Source organism: Apodemus sylvaticus, chromosome 6 (genome assembly GCF_947179515.1).
Source record: "Apodemus sylvaticus chromosome 6, mApoSyl1.1, whole genome shotgun sequence".
Lineage (NCBI taxonomy): Eukaryota > Metazoa > Chordata > Mammalia > Rodentia > Muridae > Apodemus > Apodemus sylvaticus.
The window spans coordinates 132,128,229-132,140,724 of record NC_067477.1 but is presented as its reverse complement, the minus strand read 5'-3'; the positions used below and the strand labels follow the sequence as shown (position 1 = coordinate 132,140,724).

The 12,496-nt window shown below is 52.8% G+C and overlaps 1 long non-coding RNA gene across 1 annotated transcript in view; it reads left to right on the top strand.

Annotated features, from left to right (window-relative positions):
• The first annotated feature begins 693 nt into the window (after positions 1–693).
• Positions 694–12,496, top strand: part of LOC127687661 (uncharacterized) — a 29,077-nt gene continuing 17,274 nt past the window's right edge. Inside the window, exon 1 of the long non-coding RNA XR_007978457.1 lies at positions 694–838. This is a non-coding gene — a long non-coding RNA (uncharacterized LOC127687661). The remainder of the gene's footprint in view (positions 839–12,496) is intronic.

The following is a 12,496-nucleotide window of genomic DNA, read 5'->3' as shown; positions in this document are numbered from 1 at the left end:
AGCGTCCTGTCCTCAGAGGCTATGGTGCAGGTGGGGGTGAGAGCAGATCCCGCACATGCGTGCACACACGCACGCACATGCACACACACACATGCATATATGAAGCAGTCCTTCCTATGCTTCCTGCATAGTCCAGCACACACATGTGCATGGCGTACGTGTGGCCCGGCTACATCTACACCTTGGGCCCAGGTCCAGCACCCTGCACTCAACTGAGCTGGAGCGCAGGGAGGTGGAGGAAGCGGTGGGGCACCTTCCTGCCTCTGAACTTCCACCTTTGGTTCTCTGGGCCTCACAGAGGGTACCCGGCTGTTTATCAGCTTTTGTCTGGGGGGAAGCATGGCTCTTTTGCCTTCTCATGTCAAAACCACTTCCCCATAGGCCAGCTTCCACCCTCGGTGGGGCCCAGCTTGCCTGCTCCATGCTCAACAGGCGCGGCACCCTTGCTGGCCAGGCTTGAGGATGTGCCCAGAAAGTCACCCATCTGGGAGAGCTACCTGCTCGACTACCCCCGGCTGAGGCGCACTGCAGGCTACAGTGTCTGCTCCGGCCTTCCTGGCTTGGAGGGGAGGACTTGGGGTCCAGGTTCAGTGCCAGCTGTGCAGGACCTGGGGTAGGCCACCTGGCCCCTCCTTGTCATTTCTTTTTGGCAGGGCTCTGTGAGTTCCCCTAAAGTCTACAGTGCAGAGACAGCAGTCAGCACTGTCTGGCTTCTTGCCTTAGAAGGGACAGGCGGTGACCTCTCTGCTCTGGCCTAGCAGTCCCAGTCAGCAAATCTTCAGGACACTGGGGACTCCATGGAGGCTCTAGTACCCTACAGGACCCTGGTGTTGCAGGGGTGAGTGCCAGGGAGAGTTTCTCTATCTCATCATCCGCGGGACAGGAACCCACCCAGCCTCAGGCTGGTCCTGCTGCTGTGGCCCCAGCTCCACCCTCCCCAAGCCAGGCTCCTCTCCTGCTGCCCAGCGCTCACAGCCTGAATTCCTTGAAGCCCTGGGATCCCCACAGCACAGATAATGCCAGGTGACAGTACTGAGGCTGTCACTGCCCGCCCCTCCCCCACCCCGGGACCTGAGCATGCTGCCCCCCAACCCCCTTGCTTGGGTCTTGGGAGCCAGACCCCAGCCCAGCATTAGATTGGAGGGTGGGTAGCTCTTTCCGAATGCAGAAGGAAGGAGAACAGGCTGGGTGCCCTGCCTAGAGGAAGGCGGAGCTGGGTTGTGGTGTGACAGTCCCGGGGCCTCACGCATCTCCTGCCTGGCTCCTACCCTGCTGACGTCATGGGGAGTGCCTCCCCACCCCCACTCCCAGCCACTGGTGGGTAGTGACAAGGCACCAGGCTGTACTGACTGAAGCTCTGGATGACCAGCAGGCCCATTTGTATCACTCCCCCCTCCCCAATCATGACCACCCTCCCCCACGTGCTGTCCTGGGAAACGCTGTTTAGCACCCACTGTGGGCGAGGTAACTTCATAGTCAGTCTTTGGTTTGAGCCTCAATGCTGCTCCGCTCCATCCTTTCCAAGTAAGAAAGTCATCTCAGAGATGCTAGATCCCTGCCTACTGTGTAGCTTATATGGCAGAACGGGCCTTCCCACCTGGGGCCCGAGGGCCTCCTTGAGGCCGGGTGTGTGCCGGGGTAAGAGAGTTCATTCATTCTGGAGGAGGCCTCAGAGAGGCCTCCTGTTTGTTGAGAAGGAAACAAGTGCCCCAGGCTAAGCCTTGGGCTCCTGGCAGAACCGCGCTGGGGTGGAGAACGTTCCTTGGCCAGGGAACTTGGTGGGAGGGGCTTTGCTGGGAAAGCTCCCGGCCACAGCCTCCAGGGCTCGCGGAAGCCCGGCGGCCAGGGCAGAGCAGGGACCGCGGCCTCCTGCCCTCTGCCTGGCTGTTACTACCACTTACAGCGAGGGCTTCGGGCTTCGGGCTTCGCGCACGCCAGGCAAGCAAACCCTCTGCCTTTAAACAACATTTTCTGGCTCCTTTTTTGTTTGTTTTCTTGACTTTTGTTGTTGCTTTTCTTTTGAGACAGGGTCTCACTAGGTAGCCCTGGCTAGCCTGGAAATTGTGATACAGATTAGGCCAACCTCAAACACAACTTCTATAGGCTTCTGTTTCCTGAGTGTGTGTGTGTGTGTGTGTGTGTGTATTAAGCTGGGAGCCACCACACGGGGTGTCCTAATGTTTTCATTTGATTACAAGTTCTCCATAGGTTCCCCAGGCTGGCCTTGAGTTTATACTACAGTCCAGTCTCCTGCCTCAGCTTCTCAGGTAGCTGGGATCCCAGGCCTGTGCCACCAGGGCTGTCTACTTAGTCTATACATCCAGTTAATCTGCTAATTAGTCATTTCCCAGCTAGATTGTGACCCTCAAAGGTCCTGGTGTGTCTGGTTCCTTGCTTAGAAGGGTACCTCGCTCAGCTGTTCTTTAGTGGGATGGATAAATGAAAGAATGAAGAAACTCAGGCTGTAGAAGACGACAGCTAAGTGGGGGAAAGTTCAGCAGGAGGATAAAGTTACCAAAGGCAAGCCAAGTAGATAACTCTAGGCAGCTGAGAAGAACAAGGAGTACTTTAGAAACGAGAAGGAACAGGGCCACCACGTATAGTCATGTGACCTCAAAGCTCAACGGCACCTTCTGCAGTAGTTGAGTTTTCAACGTGGACAGCAGTCCGTGGTACTCCCCACAGGTGGGGAAGGACGACGTTGGCCTCAGCAGGCTCTGAGGTGGCAGGGATGCAGGGGTTAGGGGCGGGCCTAAAGGTGTCTTCAGCAGAACAGGCTGTACCCTCCGTGAGGGCACCACGTGGTTATGGTTAGCTGTTTGCCATCCGGTGTTGTCTCCAAAGACAATTGCCTGACCCAGGGGGTGTGCTGTTAGAATCTCTGGAACCTGCTGTGCTCAGTGGGCGGGTAGGGGAATCACCAGCACGCCCCACAGTCACCCACCAGATGCTGGGGACCAAGATAATGGTAACCGCCACTGGGAGGGCTATTTCCTGAGCTGGTGGGGTAATGGAGGTTGGGGACACGGTGTTCTGAGGTCTCACCAAACAGGCCTCAGTGGGGACCTGTCCCAGCTACAAGAGCCACTCCTGCCAGTCCTACTGGCTGGGCACAACAACAATGTCCTGGTGGCTGTGGCTGTCTGGATGAGTCACCTTGCCCACAGTGAGCGATGTTATCAGTACTTTGCTTGCTTCATTCCTGGGTGACATCACCCACCTCTGTCTTCTCCTCCTTAGCACCAAACTATAGCCTAATGCCCTGGCGTATCCCGGGAGAGTTGGCCTGTAAGACCACCAGGGCATCTCCATCCTGGCCTTAAGAGGTCCAGCGCCTCTTGGAGGCTCAGATCAGGCCTGGCTTTGCTGAGCAGGTGCATGTCTACCAATAGGGATTACACCCTCTCTCTCTTTCCTCAGCCGAATATCTCCTAGAAGGATGCTCAACTGTGTTCTTGGGTGGAAGTCCTGAATCTTACACCTTGTGGCCGGGGCCTGGGTTCCCCAGTTTCTGCCTGTCATTGGCCTGGTATCCCTGGAGCTTCTGGGATGGGGGCGTTGGGTCTCTTAGTTCACCTAGACCCAGACTGTGGCATCCTGCTGGCCTTTGCACAGTCACTCTACTGGGGACCTCCTGTTGCTTCTCCTGCCCTTGTGAAGCCAGCAGCCTCTTGGGAGCTGGGGTCAGCCCTGTATCTGTTTCCTTCTTGTCCTTGTTCTTAAAGGTGACCTGTGGATAGTGCTATACGGAAGGACCAGAGGCTACTTACTGAGCAGTGGCCATAAGCACATAGGACCTCATGACAGAGTCAGGATGGAAGGGCGGGTCTTTGGGCGGGTTCCCACCTGTCTTCCCACCTGTCCATGGAGCTGGATAGCAAGAGGAGGAAGAGAGCATAAGAGGCAGCCCCATCCCCCACCATATCATCGTCACCATCAGCTGTAGAGCAGAGCCCCGGAGCCTCCGGTGTACTGGAGCCTCCTGACTCTGCTGCTGCACCGGCCCCACAGGAGGCTGCAGTCTCCCTGACTCCAGCGCTCTGTTGTCACACAGAACCACTGCTAGGCACACATTGTAGTGATCATAGAGAGGTTCAGTCCCTGGCAGGGATTCTTGGGGAGTTTTAGAAAGGAGCCTGCTCCTTAGCTGGGTTAAGGCCCCTGACCAGGCCTCAGAGCTCTTGAGTCCCCTTCTGCCCTGAGTTGAATTCTCATCAATCAAGAGGTTCACTTCTTTAGATTTTGTCACCACAGCTGAACTCTTGATTGTGGTCTGCCTAGACCTCTGGATCCTTTTCCAGGTTCTAGAACATACCCTAGCCAGCTCTCCTGGCCTCCCCTGTACCCCTTCCTTGGTCACAGACCTGGTTCTAATTCTACTCAACCCTGGTTGTCTTGGTTGGCAAGAGCACGCCATGGAGTTGCCCGTCTTTTGAATTCTTTCCCTTCTCTTAAGAATCAAAAGCAAACATTAATTTTACTTTATAGAATTGTAGGTGTATAATACCATGTCTGCTATCCCTAGTTCTTCTTTAAAATGCATTTTATTCTATTGTTGCCTTAAGAAGACTTCTCACTAAACTGTTCAAGCGCTCTTCAAACTCAGAATTCCCCCTGCCTCAGCCTCCTGAGTAAAGAAAAACTGGTGGGTGCTTCCAGACCCAACTCCCCATTTTCCTGACAGCTTGTAGGTCAGCTCTACCAAGAACTGCCAGTAGAACCCGCAGATCTGATGTCCCTTCCCCAGGTATGTGGTACCCTGTTTTCCTGGCAGTTCCTGCCTTCCTCTCTAGTCAGGCCTGGATGCTGGTGGACACCAGCAAGCCAGGTGCCCCGCGGAAACGGCTGGTGTGAACCGATCCATCTCTTGCCTCTGTCCAGGCTGTTGGGAATCAAGCCTTGTTGTTCAAGGCTTTCCCCCTCCAGGAGTGTCTCTGACTAGAGACAGTCAGCTGGCCTGCTGGGCTCCTTCCTTGGGTCTCCAGGAGGTCCTGTTATCTCCTGTCCATCCTCAGTGGCCTCCTTCTCAGCCACATTCAGCCATGGCCTTGGCCACAGGCTGGGCTCCACACTTTCTTTCCTTAGGACGCACCCCTTCTCCCCCCAGGTCCACCAAGAGCTCTGGGAGCACAGGTAAGTGCCAGGCAGACTTGGGGTGTGCTGCTTTCCTCCTGGAAACCTCAGAAACTCTCCAAGGCTACTTTTACTGAGCCTTCATTTTCCTGTCAGATGGGCTTCTCAGACGTGTGTGTGTGTGTCTGTGTGTGTGTGTGTACGCCCATACATGCACCACTATGGCATCCGTAGCTCATTGCTGTCAGAGCTGCTGCTGAGAATTCACATAGGACAGTGTCCTGCCTGTCACACCCTGTTGCCTGCTGTGCTGGCTACACTCTGCTCCACCAGACTTGGGCCTGAGCAGGTACTTCGTCCCCCTGGCCAGCACTTCCTCTCACGACGTGGGGCTGTCCACGTTCGCCTCTGCCACATGCAGTGTCAGCCTGGGGATAAGGTAGGCTTGCCAAGAAGGCCCAAGGGTTGCCCCAAACACATGGGTCCGACACACTGGCATGCAGTCAACCTGCATCTGCTGCAGGCTGCTGCGACTCCCGTTGTTATTTTGCACTCTCTGACCTTGGTCTCATCATCTGCCAAATGGTCAGCACAGTCGCTTCTCCTTCCTCAGACGAGGGGGAAGGGAGGCTGAGCCGGCAAGCTCCTGGGGTGGAGCTAGGCTGGAGTCTGGAGGCCTCACCATGTGGCCTCCACCTCACTCCCCAAGCCTGGGCCGCGTGCCTGAGTTCACAGCGCCCCCTGCTGGCAGGCTCTCTAAGCCTCTCCCTGTGGGCAGCCTGAACCCTACATTCCTTCACTATGACCCCGGGTGGGGTCTTGCCCTCTGGAAGCCCATTTTAAATCAAAGTGCCCCCCAGAACGTCTAGGCAGCATGAAGTCCAGGCTAGGGGTGGAGCTGGGGAGCCGGGGTTCTCAGGATAGAATTTAGTAGGCCCCTGGGTCTTTGAAGTCTCCGCCAGCCCAAGCCCACGCAGACTGGTGGGAGATATCACACAGGGGCAGGCCTGAGGAATGAGGAACTCTCCCTGCTTACCCTGAGCCTGACCCTCATCAGATCCACAGACGCCAGAAGCAGGAGGCAGGGCCCTCAGTCCTGTCTGCATATCCTGTGTCAGACCCTCGCTCCACAACTGTGGCTTTACCAACTATCTCTGGGAAAACCAGCAAACTCAACCCCACCATGAACACCCTTTACTGCTCTTGAGACTTTCCCTACACTGTTGTCTTTCCAGGCTGCTTGTATCTAGCCAAATAAAAAATTCCCCCTCCTCCAGGAAGCCTTCCTAGATGGCCCCAGGCTTCAGCAATTTTCTCTGGCTCCAGGCCTTTGCAGACTTCTCACACATATTTCACTGTCTTGTGCATATGTTGTCTGACCCCATCTTTAGATGCTCAGGAAGGCTTAAACTGCCTGGGAAGGTCTAGGGGCCAGAACATGCATGTCATTTTGTTTTAGACAGGGTCTCACACAGCCCAGGCTGGCCTCACATTCACTATGTAGCCCAGGCTGTCTTGCACTTACTGTTCTCCTATCTCAGCCCCACAAGTGCTGGGACTAAAGTGATTTTAAGATCAGCTATACACACATGGGTGTGGTCTTGTCCCTGGGGTACACTGGCGATATCTGTTGATAATGTTTGGGGGTGTGGATGGGGCCTGGATGCTACTGGCATCTTAGAGTAAATGTCAAAGATACAGTAATTGTCTTACAAGGCACAAAGAATAGTGACCAGGTTGTGAATGCTGACTGAAGTACATTCAGATGTGATGTTTTCATTCTAGTGACCCGGTGGACCCGCAGGCAACATGATGACTCCCTGAGAGGACAGAGCAAGGCCTGAGTCGACTCTAACGGCTCCTTCTTTGTCCTCTAAAGTTCTGGGTGCCCTGAAACACTTTTCTGGTCTGAATGTGGCTTGTGCAAATGGAGGTGGGCCTTAGCCAAGGCGGAGGATCCAGACTGGAGTTAGCGTCCTCTGGGTAGAGCCAGCCCTCAGGGGTAGAGAGCACCTGACCTCAGCTATAAATGGGGATGGAGTGACCCCTTTAGTCCCAATGGGCTGAGGTCCTCAGCTGTCCCTGTGTACTCTGCGTTTCTGTCTGCTGATGGGTGGGGCACTATCCCCATAGCCAGATGTGGGAGGCGGTTGTGGCTGTGACTGCCCTCCTGGGAAACAGCTGTCAGAACAAGAACTCTTTGACAAGCTCATCAAAGCTGCTCGCATGTCTCCTAGGAACTGACTGGGTGGGTGGGACAGAACGAGCCTTCAGCCAGGAACAGCTGTTGGCCAGGCCCCAGTGCAGCACTGGGAGCCAAGGAAGGCATCCCCCTCGAGCTGGGGTCAGGAATGTCCCAGAGGCTAGTCACCATGAGCCAGCCCTCCTTTGCACAATTCTAGGTGGCCTTGGGCAGTCTGGGGTTCTTGGTGCCCGAATGGAGGCCCCTGTCTCCTGTGGAGAACTCTGTAGGGGTCTGGCTCCCATTTCCTGGGGGTGGTGCTCTGAAGGAGGGGCAGGGATGTGAGGGTGTGGGGAGGGAGGCTCTCTCCCCTTCCCAAGCCTTGGAGATCTCCCTGGAGCACTGTGAGGGCTCAAGCCTGCTTTTCCTTTCAAAGGGCCACATCCAAGTCCACACCCAGGGCCCCAACCTGACAAAGCAAAGGACAGGGCTTTGAGGAGAGCAGGAAGCCCAACTCCCTGCTGCTCTGCTACTCTGCTCTCACATTCTCCACAGCTAGGCCCCACAGATCTCCTGAGGGCCGGGTGTAATCACATATGTGAGACATGGAGACATGGGAATAGACATGGGAATATCCTTGGATCTTATCCTGTGGCATTGTGGGTCAGGGAATGTTCTGGGGCCAGCCTTGGAGCCAGATGTTGCAATATACAGGAAACAAGAACTTTAATTCCCCCAAAGCCTTGGCTTGCTCATCTGTAAATGGGTTTACTGACACTTCCTATGCTCTAGGTTGTTGGGAGAGTTGGAGGGAAGGTACTGGAAGGTTTTAGCATAGTTGTGTATGTGTGTGTGTGTGTGTGTGTGTGTGTGTGTAGCTGGTGCTCAATAGGTACTAGCAAATGTGGTATTATAATACATTAAATATAGTAACATATATTATATATAATCTAGTGTTATAATCTTCACAGTTGCCATTTCAGTTCCTGGCATGGAGTTTTAAGGCACCCTATCTCTTTATCTTAGAGTGAAAGTGAGGCCCTTTCTCTGGGAGCCCTGAGATGTGGCAGTTGAGGAGAGATGCACCCCAGAAACACTTCAGACACTTGGGTTCAGGATAAAAACTATAGGTGTGGCATATCTTGGGGATACAGCTAGGGTTGACTAGGTTCCTGTCACCTTAAGGGTGCTTGACTATGTGTGTCAGTGTGTGCAGGTGGGCGACTGTGGTTCATGACCTGCTTGAGCATGTGTGTGTGAGACGAGCGTGTAACTGGGTGGGGCTGTGGCAAGCTCATCGGGGGCATTGGTGTGGGTGTGTGGGCCTGGATCTGGCTCTTTGTGTACATCTCACAGTCTGATGGCCTCACTTCCCTCAGTGAGGGTGTGTCCACATGTGCTCTGTGTGGCTGAGGGACTGGCTACTGCGTCCTTTCTGACAGAATTGTAGGTCTGTGGGCATGCAGTGGAGTGAAGGAGTCCACGGAGGTCACACAGGCTTGCCCCCCAGGAGCTCTGCGCTTAGAAGCTGTGCTGATTTGGGAAGCATCCTTTACTCCTCTCTGTCTGTCTGTCTGTCTGTCTCTCTCTCTTTGTCTCTCTCTCACTGGCTGTGTTTTTTGGGGCTCAGGCTAGGCGTGGCCCACACTGAGGCTCACTGTGGCGTGTGCCTGGTGGGTCCACATACTCTAACTCTGTGAACCCGAGCAGTGGTATGGTAGCTCCAGGAGGCTCTGCAAGCAGACTGGCCTGGTTTACGAGCCCTGCTGTCGTCGTAAACCGAGTGCACATTTGTTCCAAGAGAGCAGTGTTACATAACCGTTCTCAGCTCTTGAGGCTTGTCCTCGTCTCTGTCAGAAAGGCAAAGGGATCAGAGGACACTCTCAGAGGGGTGTGGCTTTGTATGCTGACTGTACAAACCTAGAATTTGACCTCCGCATACTCTGGACCCTATGGGATCTGGGGAGAACTGTGGGTCCTTCTCTGAGTAAGGTCTTAAACACATAGAACCAAATCAGGGCTGTCAAAGCGACCAATGAGAATGAGACACAGAGCCCAGTCAGGCAGCCAGCTCCGAGAGTGGTGGAGGGCTTCTTTTTAAAGGTTTTAATCTTTATTATAATTTTATATGTCTGGGTGTTTGGCTTACATGCACGCCCATATACTAAACGTAGGCAGTGCCTATAGAACCTAGAAAGCACGGAATGCCCGGAGATTGGCATTACATGTGTTTGTGAGTACTATGTGGGTGCTGGGAATTGAACCCACGTCCTTTTCAAGAGCACCTGGTGTTCTTATCTACTGAACCATCTTTTCAGCCCCCTTCTCCTGAGGTGCTTCTTAATTATACTTCACAGTTTATTTCTTTTTAATTTAGTGTGTATATGTGTGTGTGTGTGTGTGTGTGTGGTTGAGATTTTGAGTGTGTGTGTTTGTGTTTCGGGGCTTGCTTCTCTCCTCTCGTCATGTGGGTTCCAGGAATTGAACTTAGGTCGTCAGGCTTGGTGGCAGGCCCCTTTACCCAGCGGGCCCGCGTGCTGGCCAGAGGACGACTGTTGGGAGTCTGTTCTCACCCTCCGTCCATCTTGTTTCTCCTCCTGCCTTCTTCTCCTTCTCCCCTCCTCTCTAGGGCAAGGGCCCACAAACTTCTCCATTGCTGCTTCCTGTGTCATCAGAGGAGTGCTGAGACTGACTTGAGCCATCACATGCAGCTTTTAGGAAGAGGACAGGTTCCAACTCGGGGTATCAGGCATGCACGGCAAGCACCCGTACCTGCCCAGAGTCCCTGAGACTGGGACCTGAGGCATAGAGGAGAAAAAGCAGAAAAGAAGACCTCCTGCCCACTGTGCACCTAACCAGGGCAGGCCAAAGCCTCTGAGAGAAGGCATGAAAGAAAACTGTGGGCGAGGCAGAGCTGGGTTTACCCTGAAGGGTAGGCGAGACAGGACGAGCTGTACTGAGGAGGAAGTTATGAGGAAGTTTCTGGAAATCTGTGCCTCTTGCCTCTCTCCTAAACTTCCTCTTCTGCCTCCTCCCACCAGGAAGCAGAATCCGATTTCCTCTTTTTTTGCTTCTTTGTTTTGTTTTGTTTTGTTTTGTTTTGTTTTGTTGATACTGGGTTTCTCTGGTAGCCTTGGCTGTCTGGGAGCTCTGTAGACTAGGCTGGCCTAGAACTCACAGAGATCTGCCTACCTCCACCTCCTGAGTGCTGGAATTAAAGGCATGTGCCACCACTGCCACCAGCTTTTTTTTTTTCCCAAAGCAGCACTGAGAACATTTAATCTCTAGGTATTCTCCTGCAAGTCCATACGAGCAGTGCCAGTTTGCTTTGGAGAACTGTTCTGAAGCCTAGTGAGACAGCTCAGTAGGTGACTCTCTGTTGCCTGACAATCTGAGTTCAATACCTGGAACTGTGCACAGGCAGAACTGGAGAACTGATATTGTCCTCTGACTTACTTACAAGTGATATGAACCATCACACGTACGCCACCACACATGAGCCAGCATACATGAACCATCTCACATGAGTCACCACACATGCACTTAGAAACAACACTAATAACAACAACATTAAGTTACTCCGGGTATGGTGGTGCACGCCTTTGATTCTGGCACTCTCAGGAGGCAGAGGCAGACAGATCTCTGAGTTCAATTCCAGGACAGCCAGGGCTACACAGAGAATCCCTGTCTGGCAAAACAAACCCCAAGAAATGAAAATCAAAAGAAAGACTCTGTCGCAAAATTAAGTTAACATTTTGAAGGAAAATCAGACATCTACATGAAAAAATGACAAGCTATGATTACTGTTTCTTATCACAACCTGCGCTCACAGAGTATGAACATGTTAGGAGCACTCAGAGCGCTTGTTTGCTGCATGCATGGTATTGACATTTGGTGGAACTCAGGATTCTTGGGGAACAGGAGAAGGACAGAGTCCCTTGTGTCTTGGGGCAGAGAGCTGCACAGGGGCCCCCAGCGAGCCGCGAGTCAGGGTTTCCCTGGTTGTCCTGGAACTCACCCTGTAAACAAGCTGGCCTTGAACTCAGAAATCTGCCTGCCTCTGCCTCTGCCTCTGCCTCCCAAGTGCTGGGATTCAAGGCATGCGCCACCACTGCCCGGCAAGCTGCAGTCTTTGATACAAATGTCTTGTATAGTTCTGTTCCTCCATGAGCATGTGACATGACAACTACAGCCGAGGCTAGTTGTGATAAGCCTCGCCTTTCCTCATACCTCTGCTCCGGGAACTTGTTTAGGGCAGACAGCCACATTGTGAGAAGACTGAGTTGTAGATTCATGAGATCACTCAGCACATAGTGCGGACACTAGGTCACTCACTGTGGCCTTTGTGGGCTTTTCTAGCTAACTCAAGTGCAGGAGTGACTTGTGACCGGAAACAGAAGGAGCACAAGGCTGAGCCCTTCCCAAATTATTGACCTATAAAACCATAAGCAAATAAAGCCGTGTTATTTTAAGCCATTAGGTTTAGGAGTGGTTTGTTACACAGCAATAAGAACCAAGAATCTTGTCATGGACGTTTGATAAATGCATTTGGAATGAGCGAGTGACTAACTCCAGGCTGTGCAGTGGCTCACAGGCCTTCAACACTTAGTAAGCCCCAGTCATATCTGCTTTCTTTTGTGACTCCTGTGCGGTTCTGCTTCTGTCAACCTGACAGGGTCACTGGGTACCCAGACATTCGGTCAAATATCTTGGCCGTTTCTATAAAGGTGTTTTTTAATAGGATTAACATTTAAACCTTTCCAAGCAGATTACTCTGCAAAATGTGGGTGGGACTTAGCTAGTAAGTGGGAGGATTGAGTAGGACAGAAGGTTAACCCCAGATGGGAGAAGTCCCCATCAGACAACCTTCAGACTGAGATGTCAGCCCTTCCTGGTTCTGTGGCAGTCTACTACTTTGTACTAAACAGACATTAACCTTGCAAGTTTCAAATTTTGCTGGCCTACACACACACACACACACACACACACACACCACTCACACATACCACGTACACACATCTACCCATCACAGGCTGGCAGGTATCATTGGAGAGTATCTTCATAACCCTCAGCTGGGGTGGCCAGAATAAGCCAATTCAAAATTCGAAGCGTGATTTCCACCAAATGCATGTTGTTTTCACACCATCGTTGAAAATTCGTAAGCCAAGAACTGTCCATGCTATGAGCTCCACAACAATTTCAAGGGACCATGGTGACTTCAGTTCTAGTTCTAGTCTTCAG